General features: G+C 52.8%; 4 pseudogenes; all 4 read right to left on the bottom strand.

Moving 5' to 3' along the window:
* Positions 1 to 3,371: 3,371 nt before the first annotated feature.
* Positions 3,372 to 3,488, bottom strand: LOC137329574 (U2 spliceosomal RNA; annotated as a pseudogene).
* Positions 3,489 to 4,449: 961 nt separating this feature from the next.
* Positions 4,450 to 4,566, bottom strand: LOC137329573 (U2 spliceosomal RNA; annotated as a pseudogene).
* Positions 4,567 to 5,527: 961 nt separating this feature from the next.
* On the bottom strand, positions 5,528 to 5,644 carry LOC137329388 (U2 spliceosomal RNA; annotated as a pseudogene).
* Positions 5,645 to 6,609: 965 nt separating this feature from the next.
* Positions 6,610 to 6,726, bottom strand: LOC137329233 (U2 spliceosomal RNA; annotated as a pseudogene).
* Positions 6,727 to 7,500: the final 774 nt, after the last annotated feature.

Genomic DNA, 7,500 nt, shown 5'->3' with positions numbered 1-7,500 from the left:
GGAGGGTTGTGTCTCAACGGACCTCCGTCAGTCAGTCTCAGTCACTAACGAACTGCCGTGGAAGGAAACCTCTTTGAGTAAAACTAGTGACGTGACGTGTCTCACAATGAGCGAGCGAGTGAGATTGCAACGGCCAATTGAGAAAGAGGTGAGGTGCTGACAATCAGCAGCTCGTGTTGAAACATTCATTCCACGGCAGGCAAGACCAATCAAAAAAAATACTGCAGATGCTGGCTCGGCTCGGCTGGCTGGCTGGCTGGCTGGCTGGCTGGCTGGCTGGAAATGGGAAATAAAAACACAAGGCGTGTTAAAGGCTGGTTAAACTGTCGGAAGAAACAAGGCGTTAATGTTTCAGAAGCGCCTATTGAAAGACGTCTCTCAAGCTGCTCCCTGACTGGGCCCTGTCCATTGTCACGTTAATCCCAGGGCGGGGCGGGACTGCTTTGACCGGGAGACCTGTTTTCTGGGACGCAGGTGTGACATTCCAGGGAGGCACCTACTTTGTGCTGATTCGAAACGACCACGACAACGGCAACTTGCAGTTCTATATTACAACAACAACAACGCGCGTGTGGTAGTTGGGAGGGGCTGCGTTCGCGCTCTCCCCCCTGCATTGAAACTCAAAGTTCGATTTTCAATCCCATAGTCCACCAATCGGATGGGAGACGGTGTGTGTGTGTGTGTGTGTGTGTGTGTCAGTGTCAGTGTCAGTGTCAGTGTCAGTCTCTCTCTCTCTCTCTCTCTCTCACTCTTACTCAGAGCTGCTGTGGAAGGAAACCTTTTTAAAAAGAACTTGCATATTGAAAAAAAGATGTGTCTCAAGCTGCCGGGCCCTGTCCATTGTCACGTTAATGGCAGGACGGGGCAGGACTGCTTTGACCAGGAGACCTGTTTTCTGGGACGCAGGTGTGAGATTCCAGGGGACCTGCTTTGTGCTGATTTCCCTGCCTCCCTCCCTCCTCCCCAGGACTTCCTTCTGAACACCTTTGTCGTTTGAGCGAGGGCCAAAAGCCTGCCTGTGAAAGGGAAGGATCAGCCGGTCAGCCCCCTGCTGGTCGCTGCTGCCAGTGCAGCAGGCGTGCGTGTGTCCTCGGCCTCGTGTCCAGGTCCCTCAGGGACTTGAGGCAGCTCTCCCCGGTGGTCTCGTGGTCAGGACCGGGCTTCGAATCCCAGTCGGGGGGGGATGACTTTCTGCTGCAGATTAATTGGCATGAAGGAAAGTCTCCCCTCCTGAGCGTAAAGCTCCACCCTCACCACCACCACCGCCTTTTCCTCCCCTTGACAAACGGACAGACAGACAGTCAGACAGTCAGTCCAGTTCGGGAGCGCAGCTTTCATTAAGCAATGGCGTTTGTGACAACTCATCGTCTGACAGGTTGATGATTTCCCCACACGCCTCCTGCCGAATAAAAGGCTCACCCTCCCGGACACTACCCCCAGAATCACCCACCCCCCGGGGTGAATATTAAGCCCGAGAACACCGACTGTAACCAACCGCAGTGAAAAGTTGAAGTGGCAACTCATTAACCAGATTTATTTTGGGCAACTCATTAACCAGATTTTTTGTTCATTTGGTTTATGAGTTGCCAAGTGTAAATCTGGTTAATGAGTTGCCACTTCAACTTTTCACTGCGGTTGGTTACAGTCGGTGTTCTCGGGCTTAATATTCACCCCAGGGGGGGTGTATAGCGGGCGATGGCCGGTGTGGAGTGCGTTTTTTGGGGGTTGATTTTCACTTTGCCTCGCTGGTGGAATTTGTGGGAGGCAGGCAAGGGGATTGGTGTGGGCTGGTGGGCGGCAAGGGAGATGCTTGCTTCGGGGTGTTATCCTCACTTTGGTCCGCTGGTGAGAGTAGGCAGCGGCAGGCCGGCAGGCAGGCAAGTGTGATGTAGTGTGGGGTGCAGTGCAGTGCAGTGCGGTGCTGCCCTGTTGTTTATGAAAGGTTGTAATGACACTGCTTTGCAGCTGACCATGTCCACTGATTTGTGACGCCCGTATGGAGGCTGATATCTCAGGAGGGCCGAGGCCGATTTCCTCCAGGGACGGCTCGTCGCGTGCGGCAGGACGAGGCGCAGCGGACGGTACCGAGCGCTCGGAGGTGCGGCGCTGCCCGCCGGAGGTACAGCGAAAGGCTGCAAACCGCTTTCCGCCTGCTAACTCGGCGGCCGTCAGACCGACCGACTCCGCTTTACCACCGGAGCTAGAGTCGGGCAAGGGGCACCGAAGGGTACCGGAAGGATCGCGTTCGCACGACGGGAAGTCGACTAGCGGGCCGCCGAAAGCGAGCCGGGGGCCCCCGGTTTTTCTGTCCCACCTGGAGACTGATATCTCAGGAAGGCCGAGGCCGATTTCCTCCGGGGACGGCTGGTCGCGTGCGGCAGGACGAGGCGCAGCGGACGGTACCGAGCGCTCGGAGGTGCGGCGCTGCCCGCCGGAGGTACAGCGAAAGTCTGCGAACCGCTTTCCGCCTCCTCTCACCGCACGGCTCTCCTTTTCACCCACTGGCGGATTTTCACCCTCCGACTGCTCGCTACCGTCCGCTGCGCCTGGTCCGGGCCCTGTCCATTGTCATGTTAATGGCAGGGCGGGGCAGGACTGCTTTCACCAGGAACCCGGTTTTCTGGGTCAGAGGTTCCAGGGGACCTGTTTTGTGCGGACTTCCCTGTGTCCGTCCCTCCATGCCTTCCCCCCAGGACTTCCTTCTGAACACCTTTGTCGTTTGAGCGAGGGCCAAAAGCCTGCCTGTGAAAGGGAAGGATCAGCCGGTCAGCCCCCTGTTGGTCGCTGCTGCCAGTGCAGCAGGCGTGCGTGTGTATTCGGCCTCGTGTCCAGGTCCCTCAGGGACTTGAGGCAACTCTCCCCGGTGGTCTCGTGGTCAGGACCGGGCTTCGAATCCCGGTTGGGGGGGGATGACTTTCTGCTGCAGATTAATTGGCACCTCTGAAAGAAAGTCTCCCCTCCTGAGCGTAAAGCTCCACCCTCACCACCACCACCACCGCCACCTTTTCCTCCCCTTGACAAACAGACAGACAGACAGACAGACAGACAGTCAGTCCAGTTCGGGAGCGCAGCTTTCATTTGGAAGCAGACCCTGCTTGTTTAAAGTCAACGACGCCAAGTTATTTTGCACTTTGAATTATATCGCTCCGTGCGAGCGGCACTCAGCCTTGGAGAAGAAAAAAATACCACTGAGCTGAGAAAGTTCTTTTTAAAAAGGTTTCCTTCCACAGCAGCTCTGAGTGAGAGAGAGAGAGAGATATCAGCTTTATTCTCAGTAATAATACACACACACACACACACACACACACACACACACACACACACAGAGACACTGGGAAAGAGCTGATTTTCCTTTTGAATATCTCCCCACGGGGAGCTGCACCGTTCCCAGAAACACTGCAATACTGGGTCGATGCGTGGAGTGGACGGAGCAAGCCCCTATTCCATCTCCCTGTTCTAAAAATCAATTAAAAATAATAATAAATAATATGTGTGTGTGTGTGTGTGTGTGTGTGTGTGTGTGTGTCGGTGTCAGTATCAGTCAGTGAGTCAGTGTCTCTCTCTCTCTCTCTCTCACTCAGAGCTGCTGTGGAAGGAAACTTTTTTAAAAAGAACTTGCATATTGAAAGAAAGATGTGTCTCAAGCTGCCGGGCCCTGTCCATTGTCATGTCAATGGCAGGACTGCTTTCACCAGGAACCCGTTTTTCTGGGTCAGAGGTTCCAGGGGACCTGTTTTGTGCGGACTTCCCTGTGTCCGTCCCTCCCTGCCTGCCTTCCCCCCAGGACTTCCTTCTGAACACCTTTGTCGTTTCAGCGAGGGCCAAAAGCCTGCCTGTGAAAGGGAAGGATCAGCCGGTCAGCCCCCTGTTGGTCGCTGCTGCCAGTGCAGCAGGCGTGCGTGTGTATTCGGCCTCGTGTCCAGGTCCCTCAGGGACTTGAGGCAACTCTCCCCGGTGGTCTCGTGGTCAGGACCGGGCTTCGAATCCCGGTCGGGGGGGATGGCTTTCTGCTGCAGATTAATTGGCACCTCTGAAAGAAAGTCTCCCCTCCTGAGCGTAAAGCTCCACCCTCACCACCACCGCCGCCTTTTCCACCCCTTGACAAACAGACAGACAGACAGACAGTCAGTCCAGTTCGGGAGCGCAGCTTTCATTTGGAAGCAGACCCTGCTTGTTTCAAGTCAACGACGCCAAGTTATTTTGCACTTTGAATTATATCGCTACGTGCGAGCGGCACTCAGCCTTGGAGAAGAAAAAAATACCACTGAGCTGAGAAAGTTCTTTTTAAAAAGGTTTCCTTCCACAGCAGCTCTGAGTGAGAGAGAGAGAGGGAGAGAGAGAGAGAGAGAGATATCAGCTTTATTCTCAGTAATAATACACACACACACACACACACACACACAGAGACACTGGGAAAGAGCTGATTTTCCTTTTGAATATCTCCCCACGGGGAGCTGCACCGTTCCCAGAAACACTGCAATACTGGGTCGATGCGTGGAGTGGACGGAGCAAGCCCCTATTCCATCTCCCTGTTCTAAAAATCAATTAAAAATAATAATAAATAATATGTGTGTGTGTGTGTGTGTGTGTGTGTGTGTGTGTGTCGGTGTCAGTATCAGTCAGTGAGTCAGTGTCTCTCTCTCTCTCTCTCTCACTCAGAGCTGCTGTGGAAGGAAACTTTTTTAAAAAGAACTTGCATATTGAAAGAAAGATGTGTCTCAAGCTGCCGGGCCCTGTCCATTGTCATGTCAATGGCAGGACTGCTTTCACCAGGAACCCGTTTTTCTGGGTCAGAGGTTCCAGGGGACCTGTTTTGTGCGGACTTCCCTGTGTCCGTCCCTCCCTGCCTGCCTTCCCCCCAGGACTTCCTTCTGAACACCTTTGTCGTTTCAGCGAGGGCCAAAAGCCTGCCTGTGAAAGGGAAGGATCAGCCGGTCAGCCCCCTGTTGGTCGCTGCTGCCAGTGCAGCAGGCGTGCGTGTGTATTCGGCCTCGTGTCCAGGTCCCTCAGGGACTTGAGGCAACTCTCCCCGGTGGTCTCGTGGTCAGGACCGGGCTTCGAATCCCGGTCGGGGGGGATGGCTTTCTGCTGCAGATTAATTGGCACCTCTGAAAGAAAGTCTCCCCTCCTGAGCGTAAAGCTCCACCCTCACCACCACCGCCGCCTTTTCCACCCCTTGACAAACAGACAGACAGACAGACAGTCAGTCCAGTTCGGGAGCGCAGCTTTCATTTGGAAGCAGACCCTGCTTGTTTCAAGTCAACGACGCCAAGTTATTTTGCACTTTGAATTATATCGCTACGTGCGAGCGGCACTCAGCCTTGGAGAAGAAAAAAATACCACTGAGCTGAGAAAGTTCTTTTTAAAAAGGTTTCCTTCCACAGCAGCTCTGAGTGAGAGAGAGAGAGGGAGAGAGAGAGAGAGAGAGATATCAGCTTTATTCTCAGTAATAATACACACACACACACACACACACACACAGAGACACTGGGAAAGAGCTGATTTTCCTTTTGAATATCTCCCCACGGGGAGCTGCACCGTTCCCAGAGACACTGCAATACTGGGTCGATGCGTGGAGTGGACGGAGCAAGCCCCTATTCCATCTCCCTGTTCTAAAAATCAATTAAAAATAATAATAAATAATATGTGTGTGTGTGTGTGTGTGTGTGTGTGTGTGTGTGTGTCGGTGTCAGTATCAGTCAGTGAGTCAGTGTCTCTCTCTCTCTCTCTCTCTCTCTCTCACTCAGAGCTGCTGTGGAAGGAAACTTTTTTAAAAAGGACTTGCATATTGAAAGAAAGATGTGTCTCAAGCTGCCGGGCCCTGTCCATTGTCATGTCAATGGCAGGACTGCTTTCACCAGGAACCCGTTTTTCTGGGTCAGAGGTTCCAGGGGACCTGTTTTGTGCGGACTTCCCTGTGTCCGTCCCTCCCTGCCTGCCTTCCCCCCAGGACTTCCTTCTGAACACCTTTGTCGTTTGAGCGAGGGCCAAAAGCCTGCCTGTGAAAGGGAAGGATCAGCCGGTCAGCCCCCTGTTGGTCGCTGCTGCCAGTGCAGCAGGCGTGCGTGTGTATTCGGCCTCGTGTCCAGGTCCCTCAGGGACTTGAGGCAACTCTCCCCGGTGGTCATGTGGTCAGGACCGGGCTTCGAATCCCGGTCGGGGGGGATGACTTTCTGCTGCAGATTAATTGGCACCTCTGAAAGAAAGTCTCCCCTCCTGAGCGTAAAGCTCCACCCTCACCACCACCGCCGCCTTTTCCACCCCTTGACAAACAGACAGACAGACAGACAGACAGTCAGTCCAGTTCGGGAGCGCAGCTTTCATTTGGAAGCAGACCCTGCTTGTTTCAAGTCAACGACGCCAAGTTATTTTGCACTTTGAATTATATCGCTACGTGCGAGCGGCACTCAGCCTTGGAGAAGAAAAAAATACCACTGAGCTGAGAAAGGTCTTTTTAAAACGGTTTCCTTCCACAGCAGCTCTGAGTGAGAGAGAGAGAGAGAGAGAGAGATATCAGCTTTATTCTCAGTAATAATACACACACACACACACACACACACTCAGAGACACTGGGAAAGAGCTGTTTTTCCTTTTGAATATCTCCCCACAGGGAGCTGCACCGTTCCCAGAAACACTGCAATACTGGGTCGATGCGTGGAGTGGACAGAGCAAGCCCCTTTTCCATCTCCCTGTTCTAAAAATCAATTTAAAATAATAATAAATAATATGTGTGTGTGTGTGTGTGTGTGTGTCGGTGTCAGTATCAGTCAGTCAGTCAGTGTCTCTCTCTCTCTCTCCCTCACACTCAGAGCTGCTGTGGAAGGAAACTTTTTTAAAAAGAACTTGCATATTGAAAGAAAGATGTGTCTCAAGCTGCCGGGCCCTGTCCATTGTCATGTCAATGGCAGGACTGCTTTCACCAGGAACCCGGTTTTGTGGGTCAGAGGTTCCAAAGGACCTGTTTTGTGCGGACTTCCCTGTGTCCGTCCCTCCCTGCCTGCCTTCCCCCCAGGACTTCCTTCTGAACAGCTTTGTCGTTTAAAATAATAATAAATAATATGTGTGTGTGTGTGTGTGTGTGTGTGTGTGTGTGTGTCGGTGTCAGTATCAGTCAGTGAGTCAGTGTCTCTCTCTCTCTCTCTCTCTCTCTCTCTCTCACTCAGAGCTGCTGTGGAAGGAAACTTTTTTAAAAAGGACTTGCATATTGAAAGAAAGATGTGTCTCAAGCTGCCGGGCCCTGTCCATTGTCATGTCAATGGCAGGACTGCTTTCACCAGGAACCCGGTTTTCTGGGTCAGAGGTTCCAGGGGACCTGTTTTGTGCGGACTTCCCTGTGTCCGTCCCTCCCTGCCTGCCTTCCCCCCAGGACTTCCTTCTGAACACCTTTGTCGTTTAAAATAATAATAAATAGTATGTGTGTGTGTGTGTGTCGGTGTCAGTATCAGTCAGTCAGTCAGTGTCTCTCTCTCTCTCTCTCTCTCTCTCTCACTCAGAGCTGCT

The sequence above is a fragment of the Heptranchias perlo genome, chromosome 12 (assembly GCF_035084215.1).
Source record: "Heptranchias perlo isolate sHepPer1 chromosome 12, sHepPer1.hap1, whole genome shotgun sequence".
In the NCBI taxonomy this organism is placed as follows: Eukaryota; Metazoa; Chordata; class Chondrichthyes; order Hexanchiformes; family Hexanchidae; genus Heptranchias; species Heptranchias perlo.
The sequence above is the reverse complement of the archived record's forward strand: the minus strand, read 5'-3'. Positions and strand labels throughout refer to the sequence as shown.